Source organism: Schistocerca piceifrons, chromosome 1 (genome assembly GCF_021461385.2).
Source record: "Schistocerca piceifrons isolate TAMUIC-IGC-003096 chromosome 1, iqSchPice1.1, whole genome shotgun sequence".
Taxonomy (NCBI): Eukaryota; Metazoa; Arthropoda; class Insecta; order Orthoptera; family Acrididae; genus Schistocerca; species Schistocerca piceifrons.
This window is the reverse complement of record NC_060138.1, coordinates 473,956,079-473,970,012: the sequence shown is the minus strand read 5'-3', so window position 1 is coordinate 473,970,012 and position 13,934 is coordinate 473,956,079.

The window sequence follows — 13,934 nt, the reverse complement described above, 5'->3', positions numbered from 1 at the left end:
ATGGTTTATGACGGCCAGTCGTGACGAACATTGACGGTACTATTTATAGTGGGAGGAACAGAATCAGCGAGAATTCTTACTCCAGTGGCAGAAGATGAAGATGGAGACGCTAAAAATATGAGAGAGGTAGGAAAGTGCTTAGGCTGCTTAGGAGGCTGTGGCAGTGGGCAGACACGGCCGGCTCAAGTTTATGCCTTCCGCGCGCTGACCCGGCGCTCGCTCGCCGAAATGTTTTATGCAGATGTAGCCGCCGTCAGGGCGGCATGGATACCTGCTGTTTGGATTCACATCTAGTATGTAAATATAGGAGACCGGTGCGCTTGCTACCACCTCTGAGCCCCACGGGGACGGTACGGCGTTTCAACCCCCGCCTGCCCCCTTCCCACTCTCGTCGCCAGCCCCTTCATCTCACAGACAAATACACACAAGCATACGTCCACGCACACACGCGCCCGGCGATGTTGACAGAGATGTCCGGCTAAGTTGCAGGACCGGCAGGGACCTTAAGCTGTCTGCGCCCGGTCCGAGACACGCCTCAGGATTACCGAGGGCTGCAGCGAGGGAGGGACGGAGCGGCTGGAGGATCACACAGCCGGGGATTTGGACGCACACCCGCCCGTCTTACTTTCAGGCTGCAGTCGCCGATTCAACGGCAAGCGCAGCTGGGAGGTGGGAAAATAAAACCGCCGTAACGGAAGAAAGCATACCGAGTCTTATGCACATCAGGCTCGGTGGGCAGGGTCTGCAACACATTTACTATCTCCGTTGACGCTGGTTGCTCGACATTCATTTTCATATAATATAAAACGAGTCCTTTCGACATTTTCTCACACAAAAGCGAAAGCTTTACGCGATTTTCTTTTCTGTAATTTACAGTACAATAGATATTTCCTATTGTTATTGTGATTTTTAGTCAAAAGACTCGTTTGGTGCAGCTCTCCACGTTGGTCTGCTCTGTGGAACTCTCTTCTGTTTATCTACTACAACCTACATCCACAGATGCTGGTTTTTAGCAGCAAAGTGTAGCTTTCTAATTTTTAAAATGATATTTGTGATTTCGAACGGCCGGTATTTCGGAAATTCACCTGCGAAGGCCTAGCACGGCAGAGGGAGGCGACACGGAAGGTGACTGTCCAGTGGGAGTTTGGTTTTATGGATTTTGGCGAGACAACCAATCAAAAGCAAAAGAAGTCGCAGCGTATGTCGGGATACAGGATCGTGGCGGTAACGTGGTCAGTAGGTTTTAGTCCAGCGTGGGAAGTCACAGATGTCGATGGCGATTGTGGACAGTGGTGAGAGGCGGCAGAACGTGGAAGCAGCAGGGAGAGGAGAGTCAGAGTGATCATAGCGAAATATAAATGCCAGAGACAACTCACTGCAGTTTATTTACGCGTGAGAGGAAGGAATTCTGCCCGGGAGGAGACAGAAGGACACGTAGTTTTCCGATACGGTAACTACCTTCCAAAGGGTACCCGGAGTTTCTAAGGGTATCAGCGACGTTAAGCTAAGTCTTCGGTTTCAGTGTGTGTGAGAGTATGCAGACGGTAATTATAGTCGATAAAAAGAGAATCTTCGTAGCTAGTCTTTTCTTCTTTAAATTTTTACAGATTTTTGTGTTGTCGCTGTATTTACAATGAGCGACGTGCTCTTCGTATTTACAGACATGAAAGGTGATCATCTAATTTTATTTACTGTTTTTACTCTTCCGGTACTGATATCCCTGCAGTTTGTCAATCCTATGATTGAATGGTGGGTCTTCGAGAGGGTTAGACGGGTCTAATGATTCGTGTTTAGAAACTCGCTCTTGTTTCACCATCTGAACCTTTCGTAGTGAGGTTAACGACGCAAATAATGTCGGTTATAGGTATTTGTGTGTGGTACTGTGGCCAACTGAACATCAGTTATCTTTGTTTTTGTGTCTAAATAAAAGGGTGGTTGCCTCAATACGTACAGTAAGGTATTTGTAACACCTGGTCTACAGTCTTCGACAACAGCTACACCATCTCTTCTGCCCTGATAAAACTCCAAAGTCATGTGCACCATCAGTGTGAGCCACAGTGAAACTATGACGCTGAACCACTCAAAGTGATAGCAGAGTTTAACACCGAATATATGTATTAAACATTGTGAATTCCTTTAGTTGCGTGCTTCATTTGCTACCTCTGTCAATATTTGTATTATTCTGTGCTGAGTACTTTAGCAATAATCACAACACGTAATGATTCTGTACGCCGACGCAGGTGCTGCACGGGTGAGACGCTGAAGTGGAGGTCTGGAGGACAGTGGTTCAAATATCCGTTGGGCCATACAGATTAAGTATTTCCGCGGTTTCCCTAATTCGTTTAAAGTAAATACTGCGGTGGTTTCTTTGAGGAGGGCTAGGAGGATTTCTATTCTCATCTGCCTCTCTCAGTGTTTATGCTCCAATACCTTATGATCTCGAAGCCAACGGGACGTCGAATCCTCATCTTCCTTTCCTTTTAAAGTGTAATTTACTTAGCTGTAAAAATGTACTAGCACGCCCTGAATTATTAAAAGATGATTACTTTTAAAATATTTTATGTTGCATTGCACTTTGCAGATTGCGCTGTTTAATGCGTTTTTTGAATAAAAACAAATGTATTGGACTGCGATAGTTAGGGCATTATTAAACAGTACTCTTCATCATAGAAGAGTGCCAAACTGCATGATTACTGTGCTAGTGAGTGAATGTGTTAAGTTTAGTTCATCAGCTTTCCATTTCGAGATTTTTCAGCGTTGTGGACGTTTCCGACGTTAATAATACAGCGTCATAATTACAGTGCTTTATCTCTGTTCCATTCATTCATCTACCTCCATGCGAAATGTGTTTTGTGCAGATGTGTGGTTTATTTTCTTGTCTTGTGGAGGATACTTGATATGTGATTGCATGTGAACCGGGACTGTTAGCTAACGTTCTCTCTTCATCCAGAGCTGTGTTTCTCTGTCACGAACACCGTGACAGCCAAATCATTGTTTATAGGCCTACTAGCTGTTGCCGGCGGCTGAGCTCGCATATCAGATATTTTGTCATAATGAGTGACGGTGAGTAACTACGCTATTGTACGTCCAGTGATGTCAGCTGCTCTCAAGTGGCTCTCTATTCGGATAAGCACAGCACAGGCGAACGGTGCTTACAAAGAGACGTGGGCATAAACACATTATACAACGCTACAGATTTATTAATATTTCAAAATGGCTTGGGTTCACTGATGATAAAAAGGATGTTGCTTTCCTTATCGAAACCTCTTAGTGGCCACTTTTATTTTATTTTAATATTTTACGGTAGTCTGTGTTTCGCATCCGCAAAACTGGATGTACATACCTCACATCTCCTACTGAGCCACTGGATCGATTTCAACCAAACACTGTCTTGAAAGAAACGCTGTGCAGAAGCACTTGCCTATTAAAGGGGTTGGAGTGGGGCTGAAAAAGCGGTGTAGCTCACGACGCGTGACTGCCCATACTTTAGTCACCCAGTGTTTGAGAATGAAATTACTTAGTAACTTGCAACAACTTTACACATAATTTCAAAGCTTTACATAACTTTTTCTCTCAGACTACCACGACAAATTGATGAGAGAAAAAAAGTTTATCACTTGCTACATTTTCGCTGTTAACGCAATAAAGCTACCGCATGATGCATGTCGTTTTAATTTATTAATTCTTTACTACTCACTGTATTCGAGACATGTTTTCTGCGTATGGCATTCACATACACCACTGAATGTACCAGAAAAACTGTATCATTTTATGACACATAATTGAGGAGCTATGACGTCATAAGAAAACTGTAGCATCATGCATGACGTTTTAGTTTATTACTTCTTTACTGCTTTACTACCTACTGTATTCTCGAAACATTACGCAGACGGCGGCCAATTGTACTACTGGATATACTTGCAAAAATTTATAATTGCACGGCACATAGTTTAGAAGGTATGACGTCACAAACATTGTGAAGCATGAAAATGAAACTGCAGGACTAAAATCGCTAGAGATACCAGTGAAACGTGTGTCCAAACACATATGAAATATGTTAAATATGTCTGACATGTGCGTATGCTCGTAAAGCTGTGGGTATAAAGCTAATCCTAGTCTCCTGGAACGATTTAAACCAAATCTGATGCACTTTTAGTTACGACCTGTAGAACAATACGTATGTGGTTGAGAACCATTAGCTTTGTATTCGGGTGAATGTGATAACGTGGAGAGATAATGAGGGACGAGGAGTGGACAGACAGAGAGGGAAGCAGGATATGGTGATGGACAGAGAGAGGGGAGGGGAAAATGGACACAGACAGGGGACAGTAGGAGATAGACTGAGAAAGGAAAGAGGAAGAGATGCACAGAGAGGGGAGGAAGTGATAGGCAGAGAGAGGGGGAGGAGGAGATGACCAGAGCGAAGAGGAGGAGCAAATGGACAAAGAAAGGAAAGAGAAGGAGATGGATCGAGAGAGGGTAGATGAGGAGATGGATAGAGAAATTAAAGAGAAGCAGATGAACAGGGAGAGAGGGAGCAGGAGCCACGCTGAGAGAGGGGAAATACGAAATGGACAGACAGATGGGGGAGCGGATGATCAGAAACAGGGAGAGAAGGATATAGACAGAGCGGGAAGGAGGAGATGAACTGAGGGCTGAGGAAGACATACACAGAGAGAAGGAGAAAGAATAGATGGACAGAGAGAGGGCAGAACGAGATGGAGCGTGGAGATGTACAGAGATGGTCTTAAGGAGAAGGCGGACAGATAGAGGGGGAAGCAGGGAATGAATACAGAAGACTGGATTAAATACGTACCTGGGCAATGCCGACTTCTCAGCTAGTTTAATAATTTTAGTATGGAAGTATGGATTAAACACTTTTAGGATTCTATAAGCATTGTAGTCTTTTACCCGCGGGTGCGCTCGACTATCAGTAAAATGTAATGAAATGTGCATAATGCATTATTGGCCGGAAGACCCCGTTCGGGACTTTCGGCAGCTTGATGCAGATCCTTATATTTGACGCCGCTTCAGAGACTTGGGCGTTGACAATGATGAAATGATGATGTGGAGAATGTACATACCCAGTCTTGAGCGGAGAAAATTCGGCCCGGCCCTGAATGGAACTCAAGATCCTGTGATTGGGAGTCATCAATGCTAACAACCTTTCTTTAATCTCACCCTCAACGTACTTTTTTCCTGTTTTCTCCTCTCATTTTTTCATTATTTGGTCTCAGTTCTAGAAATTAAATATCTTCATGACGAAAATGGAAAAACGAAAAGAAAAATGTCCCTTCTTTGAGATCTGATATTCATTATGCTCCAGTACAGACCACTAGCGCCCAAGAGCATCGTCAGTCTTCACTGAATTCATACTTAATACTTCGTCAATGAAAACCAAGAGAGATGATTAGAGACTTTCGGAACTTTTCAACATATTTTCTCACCCTCAACGTACTTTTTCCTGTTTTCTCCTCTCATTTTTTCATTATTTCGTCTCAATTCTAGAAATTAAATATCTTCATGATGAAAATGGAAAAGACTGGTAGTTTAATATGTCTGCGGTAGACGTGGTAATACCGTAGTGAGTGAAATGAGTCACGTCCCAAGCATACAATTAATGTTTTGTTCCAGGGAACATGCGCCAGTCCGGTTGAAAAATGTCATTCAAGTCGACAATGTTAGGGTTCTTTATGGTAATTAAAGCCAATTGCTTCCTTGTCCACGACCAAATGGCATTTTGATCTGAACAAACGTATCTACGTGCGAGGGTAGCCTGTAAGTGACTCTTTCAGCAAAGAGGATTTGATGTTGGATTGTTGGATTTAAGTTGGGGAAGTTCACTCTAGTTGGAATCTTGACAAAGATTACATCTAAGTGGATCTGACAACTGTCAGAAGCAATTTTTGATGAACATTTCGACAAACTCTGTTCCAGTCTGTCGATAGGTAACTCCTGTAAAGTTGGCTACTGGTGGCTGCTACAATACTTATCGGTATATAAAAAAATGTGAGGAGTAACGGAGGGAGTCTTCCTCGATGTAACGTGCTATAATGAAATATGACTACACACAAACTTGGTGGAGATTCTGTGTCAGGCATGAATACTGGCAGTGACCGTCGACTGGGTCACAAGACCACGAGCTGTTGACGCATAACTGTACTGTTATAGTGAGTGATGGTGACAGCACTAAAATAAAATGTGGAGTTTCTAAAATAATTAAGTAATATTAAACCGACGAAGAAAGTTCAAATGGTTCAAATGGCTTCAAACACTTTGGGACTTAACATCGGAGGTCATCAGTCTCCTAGACTTAGAACTACTTAAACCTAACTAACCTAAGGACATCACACACATCCATGCCCGAGGCAGGATTCGAACCTGCGACCGTAGCAGCAGCGCGGTTTCGGACTGAAGTGTCTAGAATCGCTCGGCCACAGCTGCCGGCGACGAAGAAAGAAAATAAATAATTTGTAATTCGGTGCAGCGCAAATTTCGTAAAATTTGTATGTGTAATAACGATAGCTGCCCTCACATGTCTGCCTGGTACCCGTTGCTGCGATCGAATATCGCAATCAAGTGCATTCTCATTAAAAGCCTCCCTACATTTAAAAAAGAGGCGTTTCTTTGTTCATCGCACGGCATTTAAATGACGCTAAATGAGTCTCCAAGCGTCTCAGAAACTATAAGACACTCGCACACTCAACGGCTAAAATCCGACAAGTTTGTGACTTATTGTATATTAGTAGGGTAGTGTCGACGAAACACCTTGAGGTTTGCCCGCATCTCGTGGTCGTGCGGTAGCGTTCTCGCTTCCCACGCCCGGGTTCCCGGGTTCGATTCCCGGCGGGGTCAGGGATTTTCTCTGCCTCGTGATGGCTGGGTGTTGTGTGATGTCCTTAGGTTAGTTAGGTTTAAGTAGTTCTAAGTTCTAGGGGACTGATGACCATAGATGTTAAGTCCCATAGTGCTCAGAGCCATTTGAACCATTTTGAACCTTGAGGTTTATGGTAACATTCAGTTAATTACATTGAATCCATATTATGTACAACATTTTCACAAATACGATAAAGTACAAAACTCGAAGAATAAACAGCCTTTTCAAAGAGTAATCATGTCTCCATGTTTTGTGTTACACTATGTGATCAAAAGAATCCGGACACGTGACTGAAAATGACTAACAAGTTCGTGGTGACCTCCATCGGTAATGCTGGAAATCAATATGGTGTTGGCCCACCCTTAGCCTTGACGACAGCTTCTACTCTCACAGGCATAAGTTCAAACAGGTGCTAGAAGGTTTCTAGGGGAATGGCAGCCCAGTCTTCACGGAGTGCTGCACTGAGGAGAGGCATCGATGTCGGTCGGTGAGGCATGGCACGATATCGGCGTTCCAAAACATCCCGAAGGTGTTCTATAGGATTCAGGTCAGAACTCTGTGCAGGCCAGTTCATTACAGGGATGTTATTGCCGTGTAACCACTCCGCCACAGGCCGTGCATTATGAACAGGTGCTCGATCGTGTTGAAAGATTCAATCGTCATCCCTGAACAAGGGATATAAGCCTCCTCCATGAAAAACACGACCACTGCCTCCGAGGCACTAGACACGCTGGCAGATGACGTTCACCGTCATTCGCCATACCCACACTCTGCCAACGGATCGCCACACTGTGTACCGTGATTCGTCACTTCACACAACGTTTTTCTACTGTTCAGTTGTCCAATGCTTATGCCCCTTACACCAAGCGAGGAGTCGTTTGGCATTTACCGACGTGATATGTGGCTTATGAGCAGCCGCTCGACCATGATATCCAAGTTTTCTCACCTCCCGCCTAACCGTCATAGTACTTGCGGTGCATCCTGATGCAGTTTGGAATTCCTATGTGATGGTCTGGATAGATGTCTACGTATTACACATTTCGATCCTTTTCAACAGTCGGCGGTCTCTGTGAGTGGAGGTCGGCCTGTACGCTTTTGTATTGTAGGTGTCCCTTCACGTTTTCTCTTCACTATCACATCGGAAACAGTGGGCCTAGGAATGTTTAGGAGTGTGGAAATCTAACATACAGACGTATGACACAAGTGACACCCAATCACCTGACCACGTTCGAAGTCCGTGAGTTCCGCGGAGAGCCCCACTCTGCTCTCTCAAGATGACTACTGAGGTCGCTGATATGGAGTACCTGGCAGTAGGTGGCAGCACAACGCACCTATATGAAAACATATGTTTTTTTTTTGGGGGGGGAGTGTCCGGATACTTTTGATCACTTAGTGTATGCTCTTCAAATCAATAAATAGCTTCCACTTTATACTATCTAAAGTAGTCTATGCTTTCCTCAGCGTCCGAGCTATTTCCATACCAAATTTCAAAAAAAAGAAAAAAATGGTTCAGTCCTGGAAGAGTAACAGACAGTTACTTTCGCATTTACAGTGTTAGTACGGATTTCAAGGAGTGGTTGTTGATATAGCGTGTCCCTGCATTGCATTAAAAATGGTTATAGACTCATTTGAGTTCATGAGTTATTTGGCACACTTAAGATTTCTACTACTAATTACGCATCTAGTACTGTTTACTATGTTCATTTCTGGATAAATTTATGAAATAATAATCTAAATTAATACAAATTCCATTTTTAAGAAAAATTGTAACCCTTTGGAATACGGTTATTACCGCAGAGTGAAGTATTAGTAAGCATACCTCTGATGTGGTCAGACGTGTTTTTGTATTTTTTGCGATCAATGTAATTTCGGCTTTATTAATCTGAAAATTCAAAAGACTCTATGATATACTAAAATGTGACAAAATATATTGACGTTAGAACAAAAATTCTGCAACAAGAATCTTGAAATTTATTTAGATCAACTCACGCATGAGGACCTAAAATGTGAGAATTTCAGCTTCAAGAATCAGACCCGTAGACAAGAAGAACTGAAGCCAACTCTACACGAAAAGCTAAGTAAACTAGAAAGTTTATTGTAATCTTCACTGCTCTCAAATTTTTCATAAAAGAGTTTGCTTAATGTGGACAATAACTGGAATTAGGAAAGAGAGGGGAGATTACAGCCTGAACCACAAAGCAGTTCCTACCATATTCATGTCTAGGTACCATACCAATAATGTCGCAGTATCGTAAACGACATGGTACCTGTGAAGACAAATTTCAGTTGAACAACTACAATTAGTCACTGACTAACCTTCCCGTTCATCTAGGATCCTCATTATTTACCCCACATCTGAAATATGTGAATGAGATCATCTCTTACAATGAAATTTTCTTTTTTAGTTGCGTCAACAGCACTATCTAAACGTGGGGAATGTGCACTAATTATGAATAACTTTTTGACCACCTGTCTACTGTGTGAAGGAGCCTGCCTTGTTTGTATACAGAACACATGACGCATAGAAAAACGTGGTTTCCCAGTATCATTGATTCAGATAAATACTTCATTCTTTGTATAGACGGCATGGACTCAAGTAACTTTGGAAGTGAACATCTTCTGATGCAAATTGTTCACTCACAAGGGAACATTTCAAGGTGAGAGCAATCGATATTGATGAAACTTGGTGAGTATGTAGAATGCGATGGCACTTAAAGGTTACTGCTTGTGTAGTTGCTTTTCCAAACAGTATCCCATACGAACAAACCAGTTGCATCTTTACCTGTAGTCACTCATACTTCACATACTTGGCCACGCACAGCTCTGTTTAAAAAAGAATAGTCCAGCAGCTAGTTCACTGCAAATAATAACCAGTAGCTGTGATCCTGCAATCAAATAATCTGTGCACTGCTTGAAATTAAGAGTTAATAAAATACACAGTAAGACAAAATAAAAGTCAAGTGAATAATTTAATAAAAATGGTTCTAGTCTGACATCTGTAATTGATGTAGACGACATAGAATTACGTTGAATAATGTTTACTCAACAAAGGACATCTCGAATAAATGGGAAGTGGTCCTAGGGCATTAACTTTAAATGCAGACAGGAAATATCCTTAACAAGTGCAGTAAAGCTACGTTGAGAGCGTTATGAGACTGATAGCAAAATCCCCAAACTAAATAGACGTAAAAGAAACACGACAACTAAGGTCCTTTCGTAATGTCAGTATTCGAAATATTCACTACCTCAAAATAGTTCAGAATTCAGCATAAGGTTTCGCAAATTAACAGACATGATACGATGAATAATCTGTCTATTCTCAGTTCCGTAAATTAAGCGGCAAACGTTAGAGTCCTGCTCTGAAGCACATTCAGAACCTTCGAAATATAAATTCCCTTGAGAAATTAAAGTATGTTAGCAGCCATTCAGCGCTCAGAATCAAACACTTCCGCGATCCAATCACCCACTTTACTTAGGTACATCTGATTTCTTTCAAAACTCGACATAAAGTGTCCACAATCGCTCCCCTGAGCTCTTCACTCGAAAACTTCGAGTCACAACTCGACTATCATATTGTGCCACTACTGTCTGCTTCTCCAAGGGCTGAAAGCCGTCTCCACCAAAAATACATTTTTAGTAAGCTCTAACGACATGGTCCCACTTAACATGACCACTTCCCCATATTAAACTAATATATTACAAAAATAGTTAAATAAAGATGTGTAATAAATATTCAGTCACACTCAGAACATTCCCAATAAATATAAATAAAGCTCTGTCCGTAAATAAGTAAGCCAGTATTCTTGCACAAATGCACTCACACTAAATGACCACAGATTGTTGTTAAATATGGTTTAAAGAGTTATTTATGCGTGCTTGTCACAAGTGTCTCTTGATACTCTTTTCAATTGTGGGTTCTGCCAACACTTCAACTGACCACTTTTAAATTACAATCAACATTAGAATAATGTCACTAGCAAACAGCAAACTTTTCAGTAAATTAAAACGCAAGTGTGACAAAATATAAGGTATTGGTGCTGTGTTCATTTGCATTTGCATTTTCTAGAAGAGCGATGTTCTAACGAATATTTGCGTACTAAAAAAATATATAAAATATATAATAAATCAAGAAATATTATAGATGCAGCTGCATAGATTTCAGGGATGATTGTTACAGTACAATGCTATCATCTGAGATATTGTATGTTAAAATTGTATTAAGTTGTTAAAAGTTCTTAATTCAGAGGTTGACTGTGAAAATGTCTACTCACTGTGCAATATGAACTTCTGTAGTCCTAAAGGTATTGAAATATTGTTGTGTCATTGGATGTGCCTCATTTTTCTGGGATCTCCAATGTATTCTGATTTTCTTTAATACTTTACTGTCTATTATTATAGGCTATCAAAGAGCTGTGGGAAACCATCTTTCACTTTGTCTTTCAGCCCTCCACTTCTAAGAGCATAGCCGGCCCTCTTAACCGATCGACGTGTCCTCTGAATTCCCCATAGTGGGATTTTACCCACATCTGGTCCTTTGCTAACGTACTTGCCCCTGGTTCGCCTAGGGCGACGGTGTGATCTCCTTGCCCACCGATTACACCAAGGGCCAGCAAGGAAATTCAGCTCCCCTAGTACCAATTCCGCACAGCCGATTAGCTCGCCTACATATGTTTAACGATACAAGTGGGGTTAAAATAAAGCAATACATATTTTTCAATTTTTTGCCTAAAACAAACTCCAAAAGCTAATTTATCATGTTAGGCTTAAAAGGAATACCATTGAATACATATACACATGCAAAGAGTCGCATATAAAAGTTCAAATTTAATTAACGTTCTTTAGAACTGTATAATCAACTTTTTTAATAATTTGAAATTCTGTAAAATACCACACACACATTAATTATGTAACTAGGCTGTTTAGGTTTTCTTATTGGTAACGCCACGTAGTGCTCTGTATGAAAATCACTGGCTGTGCTGTGTGCAGTCTGTGGCTAGTTTGCATTGTTGTCTGCCATTGTAGTGTTGGGCAGCTGGATGTTAACAGCGCGCAGCGTTGCGCAGTTGGAGGTGAGGTGGTGGATGTGGGGAAGTGAGATGGTGGAATTTTGAGAGCGGATGATCTGGACGTGTGTCCATCAGAACAGTACATTTGTAAGAATGGATGTCATGAACTGCTATATATATTATGACTTTTGAACACTATTAAGGTAAATACATTGTTTGTCCTCAATCCAAATCTTTCATTTGCTAACTATGCCTATCAGTAGTTAGTGCCTTCAGTAGTTTGAATCTTTTATTTTGCTGGCAGTAGTGGCGCTCGCTGTATTGCAGTAGTTCGAGTAACGAAGATTTTTGTGAGGTAAGTGATTTGTGAAAGGTATAGGTTAATGTTAGTCAGGGCCACTGTTTTGTAGGGATTTTTGAAAGTCAGATTGCGTTGCGCAAAAAAATATTGTGTGTCAGTTTAAGCACAGTCATGTATAATTTTTCTAAGGGGACGTTTCATATGTCGACCCTTAGCTGTGGATACCTCACTGGAATCTTCTGATTTTTCTTGTAGTTTGTGTAATTAGTGTAGCTTTTGTTTATTGCTAGCGCGTAATTGTAGAGAGAATCTCCTTTGTAGTTGCAGCCTTTCATTGTTGTACAGTAAAACAGTTGTGGCATGCATGTAGATTTGCACCAAGTATTTCGCAACTGCGGTTACAAGTAACTAGATATTATTTTCAGTGCTATGTTAATGTGTTCTCTTATTTTTGCTCTTCAAATTGTGCTTTTCTGTGTTATCATGTGAAATATTGTGACAATAATGGCGTGTGAAAAACGTAACACTAGGCTCCAAAGTAAACTAAAAAATAATAGTGACGACGAGCGTAGCTTATCAGCACCACTGTGTAATGAATTAACAGACATTCGAAGTAGTAATTTGTGCAGAGGGAAATGGAGCGGGTGGAAAATAATGGCGTAGACAATGAAACAAGTAGTGAACAGGGAAGCATTATCGATCGATCGGTCGGCAACAGCTCACCTCAGGAATCCGAAATGACAGAACACAATATTGCAAATACTGTAGACTCAGGTTTTGGGTCCTCAACGTTTTCTCAAATGAGTCAAGATACGTTTTCTGCTTGTCAAAATGTGAATGTTGCCGGTGAAAATGCACTGCCAAAAAGCATAGAGAAACAGATTCCAGACACTAATACATTATTATTGCAATTAATGCAACAAATGGAACAAAATCAGAGACAAACACAGCAAAAGCTTCAAAAGTTAGACACAATGGAACAACACCAGAGACAAACACAGCAACGGTTAGACACAATGGAACAAAATCGTCGGAAGTAAGACACCACGCTTGAACATACACGTGAAGATTTAACTACTGAGTTACATAACATTGAATCGAAATGTCAAAAAGTCTGTAATGACGTAAAAACAGAAATTTGTGAGCATTTTCAACCTATTTTTTCGTGGCATGAAAATGCATTACAGAATCAGGACGCAGCCGTAAAAGAACTAAAACTATTGTTCATGAAAATCATGAGACCTTGGAAGCTAAAATTGACTCAGTTGCATCTACCGATTCGGTTACGCAGCTTGCAGAAACTCAGGAAAACTTAAAGGATACAGTAGATACTCTGAAAATTGGTTCAGAAAGACACATGGAAGAAATTAGTTCGTTATCAGAGAAAGTAGTTGAACTTTCGGATCAGCTAAATAATTTATCTACGAAGGTAGATGATAATCTGAATGACACAAAGCGGTAGTCTTCAATGACACCGAAGTGTGCGAACAAATTAGGAAATTCAAACAAAATCAGAATCAAATTAATACGCAACACCAAAGAGAAATCCGGGAAGTACAAGATCAGTTGACACAGGTAATACAAGAATTACATATTTCAGAGGACACTCGCGCTCCAATACGGGTAGAGAGACATTGAAATACGGAACAGCCACAAAATAATAACACAGGGTACTTCGGAAATTATGAAAGAAATTGGCAAGGTACACCGAATTTTGAGAAGGAACCGCCGAAACGACGTAACAATGACC